A 12,833-nucleotide genomic window follows, 5' to 3' on the forward strand; every position below is an offset into this window, starting at 1 on the left:
AGGCCTCGTGCTCATAGTTTAGTTGTGGCAGGTATGATGATCTGGGCAATTAGTCTTTATAAAGTGCAATAAACATCTGTATAGTTAATATTCTCATTGCTGTGATCAAGTACCTGACCAAAGTCATCTATGGTTTATTTACTTTGGATCCAGCTGACCTTGGGGAGGAGGACATGGCCTCAGGCGTGTGAGAGAGCCGATCCCATTGCGTCTGCAGAGGAAGCAGACAGTGGTGACTGTTGGTGCTCATTTCACCATCTCCTTTTTACTCAGTTTGGACCCCAGCCCACAGCATGGCACCTCTCACAGGAGGGTGGGTCTTCCTATCTCAATTGACCTATTCTAGAAACTCTCTCACAGCTGTGTCCAGGAGCTTCTATTCTAGGTGATTCTAAATTCTGTCAATTTGACAATCACTAGTAACCATCACAACTATGAAACCTAAATTATCCTTGCTTTTTAATATTAAGGGCATGTATCCTATAGTTTACAGTTAGGTCGCTATGGACCTTGTTATTTCCATCACAACACTAACTATGAAATGAGGAGTGGTATTTATAATTATTCTGGATCAGAGGTTATGAACCAGAATGCATAGTCACTCTGGGTGTGGTAGAGATTGCTTGTTGAAAGTACTATCATTAACTTTTTAACCTGAATGCATTTTTGAACACTTTTTTGAGCAAATTTGCCTCTCCAGGATTCACTTTCTCTGAACTGCCAGTAGCCTTTCCAAAAGAACTATGAGGTATAAATCCACTGGCTTTCAAAGTGCTCATATTCTTTTTCTTTAAAAAAAGTGTGTGTGTGTGTGTGTGTGTGTGTGTGTAAGCCAGATGTTGAGATCAGGCATCTTTCTTCTTCTGTTACTCTCTACCTTATTTTGTGAGACAGGTTACTCATTGAACCTGGAGGTCACTGATTAGCTTGAATGTGTGGCCAGCAAGCCTCTTGGACCTATCTATTCCATTCCCTTCCAGCCTTGGGGTCATAGATACATGTCACCATATGCTTCTTTTCCATGAGTGTTGGGAATCGGAAGTCAGGTCTTCATTCTTGAGGAGTAAGCACTTTACACGGAGACAGAACCCTAGCCCTGGAGAGTGTTCGTGTTCTTAACAGCCTTCTCTATTATTAGCCTTACAAGTTGGCAGGGGCAATAGACATGTCCTAAGCTTTCTCTCGAACAGCAGCTATCTGGAAAAATGAAGATTTTATTTTCAAATTTACTATAGTAAATTGAAATTTCACTCTTACTTTGTCTATATGCCAAATGGGGACACAGGACAGTGGCAGGGGTTGGGGGAAGGTAGCAGAGAGGGGCAAAGGCAGGAACAAGAGAGAGTGTGTTTGTTTACCATCTAGGTATGTGTGAACGTCCATGAAGGGAATGTTCTTTCCACAGCCTATGCTGCCTCTGACTCAATGGTCCCTTGCTATAACACTCTCAGGGTAGTGGAGCCAGGCCACACTGAGGCTGTGCAGTCTGCCTACTTCACCAGCTAAACTGATGCCCTGAAAGTCCTTGAGCTTCTTGGAAGCTCACCCAGCAGCCTTTCTTCCTCAGTGATTCCATACTGCTAACCATAGTCTAGCCCCTTTTTTGCTTCTCTCAACCCTGTACTGTCCCTGAATTGCTTTGAAGTCTCTTCCTCACTGTACTAGAAGAAAGAGCCGAAGCATTTTGTTCTCATAGCCTTACTGAAAAAAGTTTGAGGGCTTGGGAAAAGCTATCATTTTCTTATTTTTACATTAAGAAAACAAAAGCACAAACAAAAAAACCCACAGATGAAGGGCATGGTCTTGATAAACGAACTTAAAATTCTGAATTTATGTTTTCAATGAAACTCCTTTATAACTAGCCATTAGGTTCTTATAATATCAACATTACCTTTGGAGTATATTGAATATACTGGTAGGTATTTAAATAGATCTTTGCATTTTCATCTGTTAAACTGTGTGCCATACATTATTTTATATATAAAAATCTGATCTTTGCACTGAGGAGATCATTCAATTGGTATGATGATTTGTTTGTCATCTTGACCAAATCTAGAATCACCCATAAGGTGGGCCTGTAGACAAGTCTATGGGTATTGTTTTGATAGCCTTAATAGAAGTGAGAAGACTTGCCCACTGTGGGTAGCACCATTCCCTGGTGGAACCCTGGACTATGAAAGTGGAGAAAGGGAATAGAGCAGTATGCATACATTTATTTACCTTTCTTCTTATTGGTGGATGTGATGTGACCATTTGTCTCAAGGGCCTGCCACATTGGCTTCTCCACTTCGACAAACTCCGGAACTGTGAGGTAGAATCACTCTTGTTTCTCTTATGTTGTTTTTGTCGGAGTATTTCATCACAGCAAGAGGAAACGAAAATAACACAGATAAGTGCTTGCTACATAAGCATGAGGAAGTGGGTTCAAATCTCCAGAACCCAAGTAAAAAGCTGGGTGGTGTGGTCCATGCCTGCAGTCCCAGCACTGGATAGTCAGAGACAGGAAAAATCCATGGGGCTTGCTGGCCAGTCAGCCTAGCCAAATGATGAGCGCCAGATTCAGTGAGAGACCCTGCCTTGAAAAATTAGGTTGAGAATGGCAGAGGATAATATCTGTTGTAAACCTCTGGCCTCTATGTGCATGCACATAATATGCACATGTATCTGCACACACAAGAACATGCTCATACATGTAACACACACACAAACACACACACACACACACACACACACACACACACACACACACACACACACAAGCTTAGTTTTCCAAGAATTTAAATGTGAAATTGGGAAATATGTTTATGCTTTTGTGCTGGTTGTAATTTGAATATATTCAGTTCAAAGATAATAAAAGTTCTCAATGTTAACAATAATGTGGATCAATATTGTTTACTAAGCACTTATTTAGAAGGCAGTGATGGAATCTTACTATCATTACTGTCCATTCCTCACTGTATCACAAAAGTTATTTGCATACTACAGATAGGTAAATGAGGCACAGAGAAGAACTGTGGTACAAAAGGTTATACAATGAGTGAATGGCAAAACTAAGATCCATGGCCATGCTTGTCTATGCTGAAATTTTCATCATCCTGTAAGGCCACATGTCTGCCTTGACCAGCAACATTTTACTGTGTGTTATCATATTGGTGTGTCTATTTTTGGTTATAGTATTCAGAGAGGTGCTGAGCCCTATTCTGCATCTTTAATGGCATAGAGGTATGTTAATTAGAACAGTTGGATGCTAAAGTACTGAAAATAAATTTGAAAATCATTTGCATTTCCAAACAGAGGTAAGTGAAGATGTCAAATAAATCATGTATTGACAACAACTTGAAGTTCCTGCCCTGTTTTCCCCATTATTCTGCTGGGCTTCTATTTAGTGAGAACCCAGAGACACTGGATCCATGTTGATAGCCATGTAAATGCTCTGGGAGTTAGGATCCCAACAGAAAACTCCATGCTGGGAATGAAAATTGTGACCCCCAAGAGTTCTGGCACCAAAGCAAAGGCTCCGGAAGAAAGATAATTCCTCAGTGCAGGTAACAAGGGCAAGTAGCTAAATCCACATGTGCACATTGCCTGGCTTTTCTTTTATCTCTCTATGAATACTAACATTGTTATGGGCAATATGGCCACCGAGTTTGATTTGTTTTCTTCCAATCTTGAAGGAAACCTGTAAATAAATTCATTTCCCACATAGAGGTATCTTTCTTCTTAATACTGATGAGTGGTCAGACCCAGAGTTCAGCTTATGGCCACAAAGTCAGACTTTAATCTACTCTTTCTGAGCAAGCTCCCAGGGGGGTGAGAGTGGTTGGCAAGAGGAACATTAACCTCAAAATTGATTTCTAAGGACAGAGAATCCAGTAAGGCTGATGTCAGGATGCGGATTAAAACAATGACAAACCCTCTGCCATGGCGGCGGCAATCAAATCTGTGGCGTACCTTGGAGTGCAGTGCAGGAGAAATGAAAGTCACTGGTGGCTCCAACACTGTTATTCCCCACATCTTTTCCAACCCAGTTGTGACTCTTGTGGAACTTAAATGACATAGGAAAGTCTATTTTATACTCTCTCTAAATCCTACTTCCTTCTACATCTTTCTTTTAAAATTCCCTAGCTAATTTCATATGGTAAAAAGATCTGCTCTGTCAGGTGGCATCTTGACTATGAGAAAACCCAACATTGGCTTCTGGAATAATTTATACTGCACCAATTCATAACTGATATTGTTTCTTTGTGATAGAAAATGTAAAAGAAAGAGGAGAGAGACAATGGCAATGGAGAGGAGGTAAATGCAGCGAAGAAGAAAACCATCACCAATTAACACACTCACCATGTATTAATGCCTTATGGGAAAATACGCTAACACACTATAATACCTTGGGGACAGTAGTTTACACTGTGCATTGTGGGATCATGAGCTTCAGTAGTTTTATTTTCTGTATTTTATAACATGATAGCAAAGGCAGAGGACATGTTTAGAAAACAATCACTTAATGATCCAGTAGATACATCATGTCAGAATGTCTAACAGCTTTCACATTGTAGCTCAGCCTCTGTGAGATTTGAGTGTTCAGTATTAAAGGAATTCATTTAAATCCACTATTGTTTTCCACGACCTTTAAAGGGACAGTTATTCTAATCACCATGGCCTAGAGAGGGGGGTTGATTAAATAAGCATCTTCAAAATGAGTCTTTTAAGGAATCTAGAAGCTATGCTCATTGTATAGCCTAGGCTGGCCTCAAGTTCACAATTCACCTGTTTCAGTGTCTGTAGGGCTGGGATTAGAGATAAGTATTGCCACTCCCAGATTTCATGTAATACAAAGTAAAAACCTAAAACTCGACCTTTGATAAACCCCACTGCCCTTCCAAAGTGAAATCTGTAGTTTCTAACATGGCATAGAGAATGTGTCATGTGACTGCTGCCTGCTACTTTAGCTTCTTTGCTTACCCATTCTGTCTAGGGTGCTCAGCCACCTGAAATGCTGATGGCCCCTCACCTGTTCTTTCTTCCCATAACTGTTGTCACACTGATTCTTTTTAAGGTACACTTTCTTCTGTTTATTTTAAAATAGATTTAGTTTTAGTACAATATATTCTGATTATGATTTCCCCTTCTCCAACTCCTCCCAGACCCTTCCCACTTCCCTACCCATGCAAATCTATACCCTTTCTTTCTTTCTCATTAGGAAACAAACAGGCATCTAAAAGATAATAATAAAATATAAACAAACAAGCCAGAATGGGATAAGACAAACAGAAGAGAAAGAGCCAAAGAAAGCACTCAGGAAACATATCGCAACATAAAAACACAATCACACACAGAGATATCCCACAAAAACACAAAACTAGAAACTATAATATGAATGCAAAGGACCTGTAAGGGGAAGAAAAACAGCCCTGGCAAAGCATTATGAGACAAAGAACTATCAAAAATGTCACTGAGTTAATTTTATGTTGGCCATCTACTATGGGCATGGGGCCTGCACTTAAGAGTGATTTGTATACCCGGTGAGACTCTGTTGGAGAAAACTATTTTTTTTTCATTTGTAAGCAGTTATCAATTGAAGATAGCTTGTGAGATGTGGATATGGGCTTGTGTCTACTTCCTCTCTTAGAAGTGGGAGCCCATCGGGCTCTGACCTGTGCAGGCTCTGTGCATGCTTTTCATCTCACCTCTTCATCTGCCTTGTGGATTTTTGCAGAGATCAGAAAACAGACACTGATCATTGGGTCCGGCTTGGCCCTCTTCTCTATCCAATCACAATTCAGTAAGCCATAGTTAGAGAGTGATGTGGTAGCCTTTGGGTAAATACTCTGAGTTACCCAATTATACTCCTCCATTAACCCTGTGTGGTAGGTGTATGGAGAGAATATCAGAAGCATGCTTTGCTCATGTTTCAATGCTCTTTCCTCTTTCCCTCCCCTGCCTTGCCACCCAAACCTGCACTTATAACTTGATGGGTTTTTAACCTAATTGTATTCATTCGACTTTCATTTTGGTGTTTTCTTAGAAAAAGCCATGAGATACACTTGTGGCCGAGAGGTTAAAACAAGGGATTCCTTCTCAAATTCATGACTTTTTTTCTTTAATTCTTCTTCTCCTTCTCCTTCTCCTTCTCCTTCTCCTTCTCCTTCTCCTTCTCCTTCTCCTTCTTCTTCTTCTTCTTCTTCTTCTTCTTCTTCTTCTTCTTCTTCTTCTTCTTCTTCTCTTCTTCTTCTTCTTCCTCTCTCTCTCTTTCTCTCTGTATCTCTCTCTCTCTGTCTCTCTCTCTCACGTGCACACACACACATTCACACACACACACACTGCTGAGTTCATTTTGTGTTTACTCTATGTGTGTGTGTGTGTGTGTGTGTGTGTGTGTGTGTGTGTATGTGTGTGTGTGTGTGTGTGTGTTTAGGGCTGTCATCTTGGCGTTTGATGACATATCAGGGCACTGATCCCTGGAGAACACTGACTTTCTCTTTCTGAACATATGTTCATCACACCTGTAGTTCTGTTTCTAGAGGTGGGCCTTGTGAGATTGCCTCCATATGCATTGGAATGTCAACTGGTAATGCCATTGTGCAATCTTGTTTAGGTGATCATGCTTGTCATGTATAGAAGGCACTAGCTCACTGAGGTACCCAGAGAAATAATATGTGAGAGCTTTTGCACACCGAAAATTCACCCCTGGTAGTTTCAGACTGCAAGTAGATTCAGAGATGAATTATCTCACTAATAAGGAATTCAGAGAGGAGACTTTCCATGGTCAGCAAATGAAGCAGTCTGGAGAATCAGCAGCAGTGAACAACTCTCACTCTCTTTTCTGCCTTTCTCAGCATGTGGACTTGCTCTCCGTCTTTGTCACTTCATGTTCCCAGATGTGGTGGCCACAACTCCAAGCCCATCTCATCGCATAGCTGTTAGTACCACAACAGCGTCTTGCCTGCTTCACACCACCTTCTCTTATTTTCTGCCCATCAATAAACCTGTCTCTAGAGTTTGCAAAGACAATTCACAGCAAAAGGCCACATTATGTCAGCCTTCTCCTAATGAGAACTCTGCTACACCACTGTTGAGTTTTCCCCAAGATTTTTTTCCTCCCTCTTTCAAACTTTGCTTCCTTGGACAGATTTGGCAATAGCTTTGTAAGTGATGTTGACATAATTGTCTACAGTAATGAAAACCTGCAGGAATTTTTTTTTCATTTTCCCCTTAGGCATAGTTACTCATTTTCTTCCCCAGGCAGGGTGTCCTAGGTGTGTGAGTGTGTAAGCACATGTTAAAAAGACAACTACCATGTTAATAAAATATTCAATTTGAAAAAAAAAAAACAATGGCTTAGTTTTCTGTCTTTTTCAAAGATTAAAAAAAAATTGCAGAAGTTTCCCATAAATGCCTTACTATGGTGGACATAAGCTATAATACATCTTCTGGCCATCCTTGAGCAGTCAGTAAAACTGAGAATTCAATGCACAGTCACTAATACTAATCAAGGTTTGTTTCTTGGGTCTATGGAAGGCTGCATTTCCTTAGGCGTATAGTCATTCAATGGTGAATGTAATTAGGATTAAAGTAAAGGAAGAAGAGGTATATATCCATTTTTATTAACTCTGGTACCTACCACACTGATATGGAAATGTGAGTTCTCATTTTTAATTTTTGGACAGCACACAGTACAAGGTAATGGCTTCAGAAAAATTGTTTTTTTAGGTAGGTTTCATGCAAGGAAATGTAAGTTAAATTTTTGGAAAGTCACAATGTTTCTTCTTGTTAACTTTATTTTGAGAATTTCATACCTGAATACTCTATTTGCATCATGGAAACATTATTCTCTCCCTCTGCCACTCCTCACATGCACCCCACTCCTTCTCAAATTCATGACCTTTTTTCTTTAATTATTCTCTCTCTCTCATACACACACACACACACACACACACACACACACACACACACACACACTCACTGCTGAGTTCACTTTGTGTTTACTCTGTGTGTGTGTGTGTGTGTGTGTGTGTGTGTGTGTGTGTGTGTGTGTGTTTAGGGCTGTCATCTTGGCGTTTGATGACCTATCAAGGCACTAATCCCTGAGAACACTGATTTTCCCTCTGTGAACATATGTTCATTGAAACTGTAGCTCTGCTTCTAGAGGTGGGTCTTGTGAGATTGCCTCCATATGCATTGGAATGTCAACTGGTAATGTCATTGTGCAGGTCTTGTTTAGGTGACCATGTTTGTCATGTATAGAAGGCACTAGCTCATGGAAGATGTTCTGGTCCACTGCTTTTTAGAATCTTTTCATCCTCTATTCTGTGATGCTCCCTGAGTTTTAGGTATAAGGGTTGTGTTGTAGATGTATCAAATTGGGGTTGGGCACCTCTAGGTGGGTTGTTCTCAGATTTTGACCAGTTGTGCATTTTCATGATGATTTCTATCTACTGAAAAGAAAGCTTCTTTGATGAGGGGCAAAAGTTACCTATTGCTATAAGGATCGGTATTTAGAATGCAGTTAGCAATTACACTGTTTTAAGAAAGTGACAGTATTAGGTTCTCTTCTAGTGTTCATGACCTCACTAACCCTAGGTAATTGGCTAGGTTTATAGGATCAGGTATTGAGTGGCCTTAAGTCAAATTAGATTGCTGCTGGTTACTTCCAAGATATAAGGGCCAATGCTGCACACATGGATATATCTTGCCATGTTGGTCAATGTTGTGGTTTGTAGGCTTTAGAACTGGTTAGGACTACTGATTGTTTTTCTCCCTTGGCAGCTTGCATAGCATCTTGGATACTATGAGATCTAATCCTCAGGGAGGAAGGTTCCAGGTCAGTTTCAGGGTAATTCTTCTAAGTCCTGTGCCCAAAGTATGTAATGTATTCAGCAACAGGGTCTCATATTCATGTGCTGGAAGGCAACCAAGGGCAATGGCAATGGCCTGCTGTATTGTTTTGGGAGTCCCTTGGACTGCCCTGACCAACAACTTGAAGTGAGAGTTCAGGTGTCTTTCATTGGTATTTTTGTTAGATAGTCTCTGGCTCTTGGTGAGGAGGGCATTATCACAAGTAGCATAACCTCATTAAATTTATTTATTCATGTATTCATAGATGCTTATATAATTTAAGTAGACATAAAATAATTTTTTCTATTTTTTAAAAGCAGTTCTTAGCCTTCTTTATCTCTTCTTCCTCCCTTTGTATTATCCCCTTGCTCTTTTGAAAATAAAGCCCTCCATTATTCCTACTTCTCCCTTCAAAGGACCTATGTCATTGCATCCCTTCCCTAGAGCTCCTTCTATCCTCTACCCCATGGTACCCTGTAGTAGAATAGTATTTTAAGGTGTGTTACTTTTGCTTATGTTGCATTTGTTTAACTTAGTGAAGCTGTGTTACTGTGCCTGTGTAAAAAACCTGATGGTCTAATAAAGAACTGGCCAATAGCAAGGCAAGTAGCTGTCACATCCTTGCCAGTGTTTGTTGTCAGTTATTTTCTTTATTATATCATGGTACTGGCACAAAAACAGACATGGGACAAACAAAAGACCCAAACATGAGTACACACAATTACATACATCTCATATTTGACAAAGATACCAAAAATACATACTGGTAAAAATGACAACATCTTCAACAAACAGTACTGGAAAGACTAGATGTCTACATTTAAAAGAATGAAATTAGACCTGCATCTATCACCTGTGCAACTGGATATGGACATAGCACAGATGGACTAATGTAATGGTGTGTTTTCTTCTTTTCAGTTAGAGTATATTGCCTCAGAAACAAATCCTAGGGCAAGATTTTAATGTAATTTGTTCCTTCAGAAGGTAAAGGAGGATGGGGAGCATGCAGGATACCTAGAAGAAGGCATCTTTTGGTTAGTGGTAGAAGTTAATGTCACAGGGATACTCTGGGAAATGGTATAAAATTATCTCATAATCATCCCACCTGAGTAGTAAGTCAGCTAGGGTTTTTAACCTCAACTTTATCAGTCTTCTATTGAGAGATTTAGGGAAGATGTGCTGTCCACAGTTTCCTTGTGATGGGACTTTTGCAGGTATGGAGGCTGTAGAGTAACAGACATGGAACATTAGAAGTATAATGAACTGACAGGGCTGAAGTGATAGGAGGACTATATTATTCATTCATAAAGTATTATAAAGAGCAGAAATGTCTCAGGTCATGATAAAACTCCCCTGCCTGGTGGGGAGTACATCCATGTATTTTTTTTTATTTCACATTAAATGAGTTGAGATTGAAAATGTGTGAGTTGTACATGTAGACAGTAAGCTATTTCCTTGCACATGGCTTATATTCAGATATTCTGACAAAAGAAGATTGACTTACTAGCTCTAAAAATAGATGTTCTTATTTTCAGGATTTGTTTTGATTCTTACTTAGAACAGCTTCAGTGTTGAAGCCCTGCGTTGAAATCTTTAGCCCTGATTGTTGGTGGGGTATGCTTTGACATTATGGAGTTGGCCTAACAACAGTATCCTTCCACCTTCCAAGGCAATTAGGAACACTGGAATATATTTTATCTTCACTCTATGTGAGTGTTTAATTTGTTCAGTTATACCTTGTATAACAGGACAACAAATCAATTATTAAATATAAGAGTCATTGCTAAAATCAGTAGGTAATTTTTTAATAATCACGTAGCCACATGACTTGTGATTCTATATTTTTAGAGCATGTCATGGTTATTGATATTCTCACAAAATATATGACTGCCAACTTGGAGTTAGTGGTAGAGTGGGCAGTGAATCTTCTGAACTTGGAAATGAAAAGAGAATGGAAGTGGCGGAAAACTAACAAAGCTTCATCCATTTGTTTATCCCAGAGTGCTAAGCATGCCATAGTGTAAACTCACCTCTGCATCTTTTTCAGTAGCATTCGGTTTAAACTTCTCATGTTAAACTTCTTATAAACTTCACAATAGTCTCATATTGTGCTGGACACCTCCTTAATGAAAATGGTCACTTTCTTTGCAGATGTCTTCACTGGGAGCCCTGGCCAAGTCACATTTTGTTTTAGTTACAGTCAAAACTATCAGTTGATCCTTCCTGTGAGTGAACATTCGTTCTTTTGGATATAACGTAACTTTTATGCATTGAAAGCTGAAGTAATAGCAGTAATCTTTCACTTCTTAAGTCAACCACTGAACCAGTTTGGTGGTCAGACGATCTCATCTATTCACTTTTCCTTTGCACAAGAGATAGTTTTGTTATAACATGTGCCATTTATTTTCAAACAAATGCCCATGTAAAAAGTTTGGAAGATTTAAACCTTTCCCTCTTTTAGTGAAAAAAAAATTCCCAAATTACCAGTTTTCTGTAGTGGTTCTTGATGAGGGCTTAGAGATCCAGCTTAAAAACCCTCTAACATTCTGTAGTGACAGCTCCTTAAGATTAGAGCACCGCTTTAGTGTGAAGAGTGACCCAGCTTCCTGAAATGACTGATCAACAGGGAGGGGGATCTAGCTGTAGAGACCAGGAGAAGGACTGGAACAGACCTCCAGATCTTGGGTACTAGAATTTTTATTTGGATTAAGTTTCATTTCAGGTACAGGAACGTTATGAGTGGTAGATATTCAGATATTCAAACAAATTCATAATATGTTTAAACTTTTTATTTATTGTTTTCATGCAATGTATTTTAATCCATTCTCCTTTTCTACCAATTGATATAAAATTGAACTTACATATGGAAAAACATTTTCTTTACTTAGTACTTGATATTTTGTTTCACTGAGAACTCAATGAGTATTTTTGTTGAAAAAGAATATATTTAAGAGTTCAAAGACAGCCTGGGCTGCATGAGACTCTGTTTGAATACACACACACACACACACACACACACACACACACACACACACACACGTACGTGCACACATACACATGCACACATACACGTGCACACACATATATAATCAGACATGGGCTACCACCTTTAACAAAGAAGATATATACAATTGACAAACACTTGCAAAGGAAAAGTTAATTTTATCCCATGAAATCTCATTAGGTATATAAGCCATACTTAAGGGTAGGCTCAGTGCCCAGCAGCAGATGGCCAACACAAAATGAACTCAATGGTATTTTTGTATACTTCTTGTCTCATATTGCTTTGTTTGAGAGGTTTTATGTCTTACTGTCTTTTGCTTGTGTGTTATAGTTTCCAATTTTGTATTTTTTTTATGGATTTGGGTTGCGTTTGAGTGTGTGTGTGTGTTTCTTGTGTTTTTTTTTCTTTCTTTCTTAAAAATTTCTGGGTTTTTGTTTGCTTGTTTGTTTGTTTCCTAAAGAGAGAGAGAAATAAAGGGTGTGAAGTTGGGTGAGTAGGGAAGTGGGGGTTATCTGGGAGAAGTTGGGGGAGGAAAACCATGATCAGAATATAGGTTAGAAGTAAGCCATACAGCTGCAGCCCTGGGGGGGAAACAAGTCTCTTCCAAAAGGGGAGCCTGACAAAAGACAGGCAGTTTACCCTCAGCACAAACCCACAGCCCTCAGCAGCCTCAAATCCAGGGGGTTCCTGATTCCTGTGGACAGCAACGGACAGAAATCCCATGTTGTCAGTCTGTATGACTCGGAGGGCAGTAGCAGGCCGTATCTGAGATAGAATGTATCATACGCTAAGCTGTACTGCTGACGTGATGATCAAGGATCATCTGCAGATTGGTAGCCTCAGGTAGGCCTGCCATAGCTCTAGGGTGAGGGAAGGCCCAATGAGGTAGCAGTGGAGAGCTAACCCTAGCCATGGAGGGCTGAACACTGACAAGAGTGTGCACAGCTCAGGCTGCGGAGTGAATACAGAGAGATAGACCTGTTTCAGTGGTCTG

This window comes from Peromyscus eremicus, chromosome 4, assembly GCF_949786415.1.
Source record: "Peromyscus eremicus chromosome 4, PerEre_H2_v1, whole genome shotgun sequence".
Classification (NCBI taxonomy): Eukaryota; Metazoa; Chordata; class Mammalia; order Rodentia; family Cricetidae; genus Peromyscus; species Peromyscus eremicus.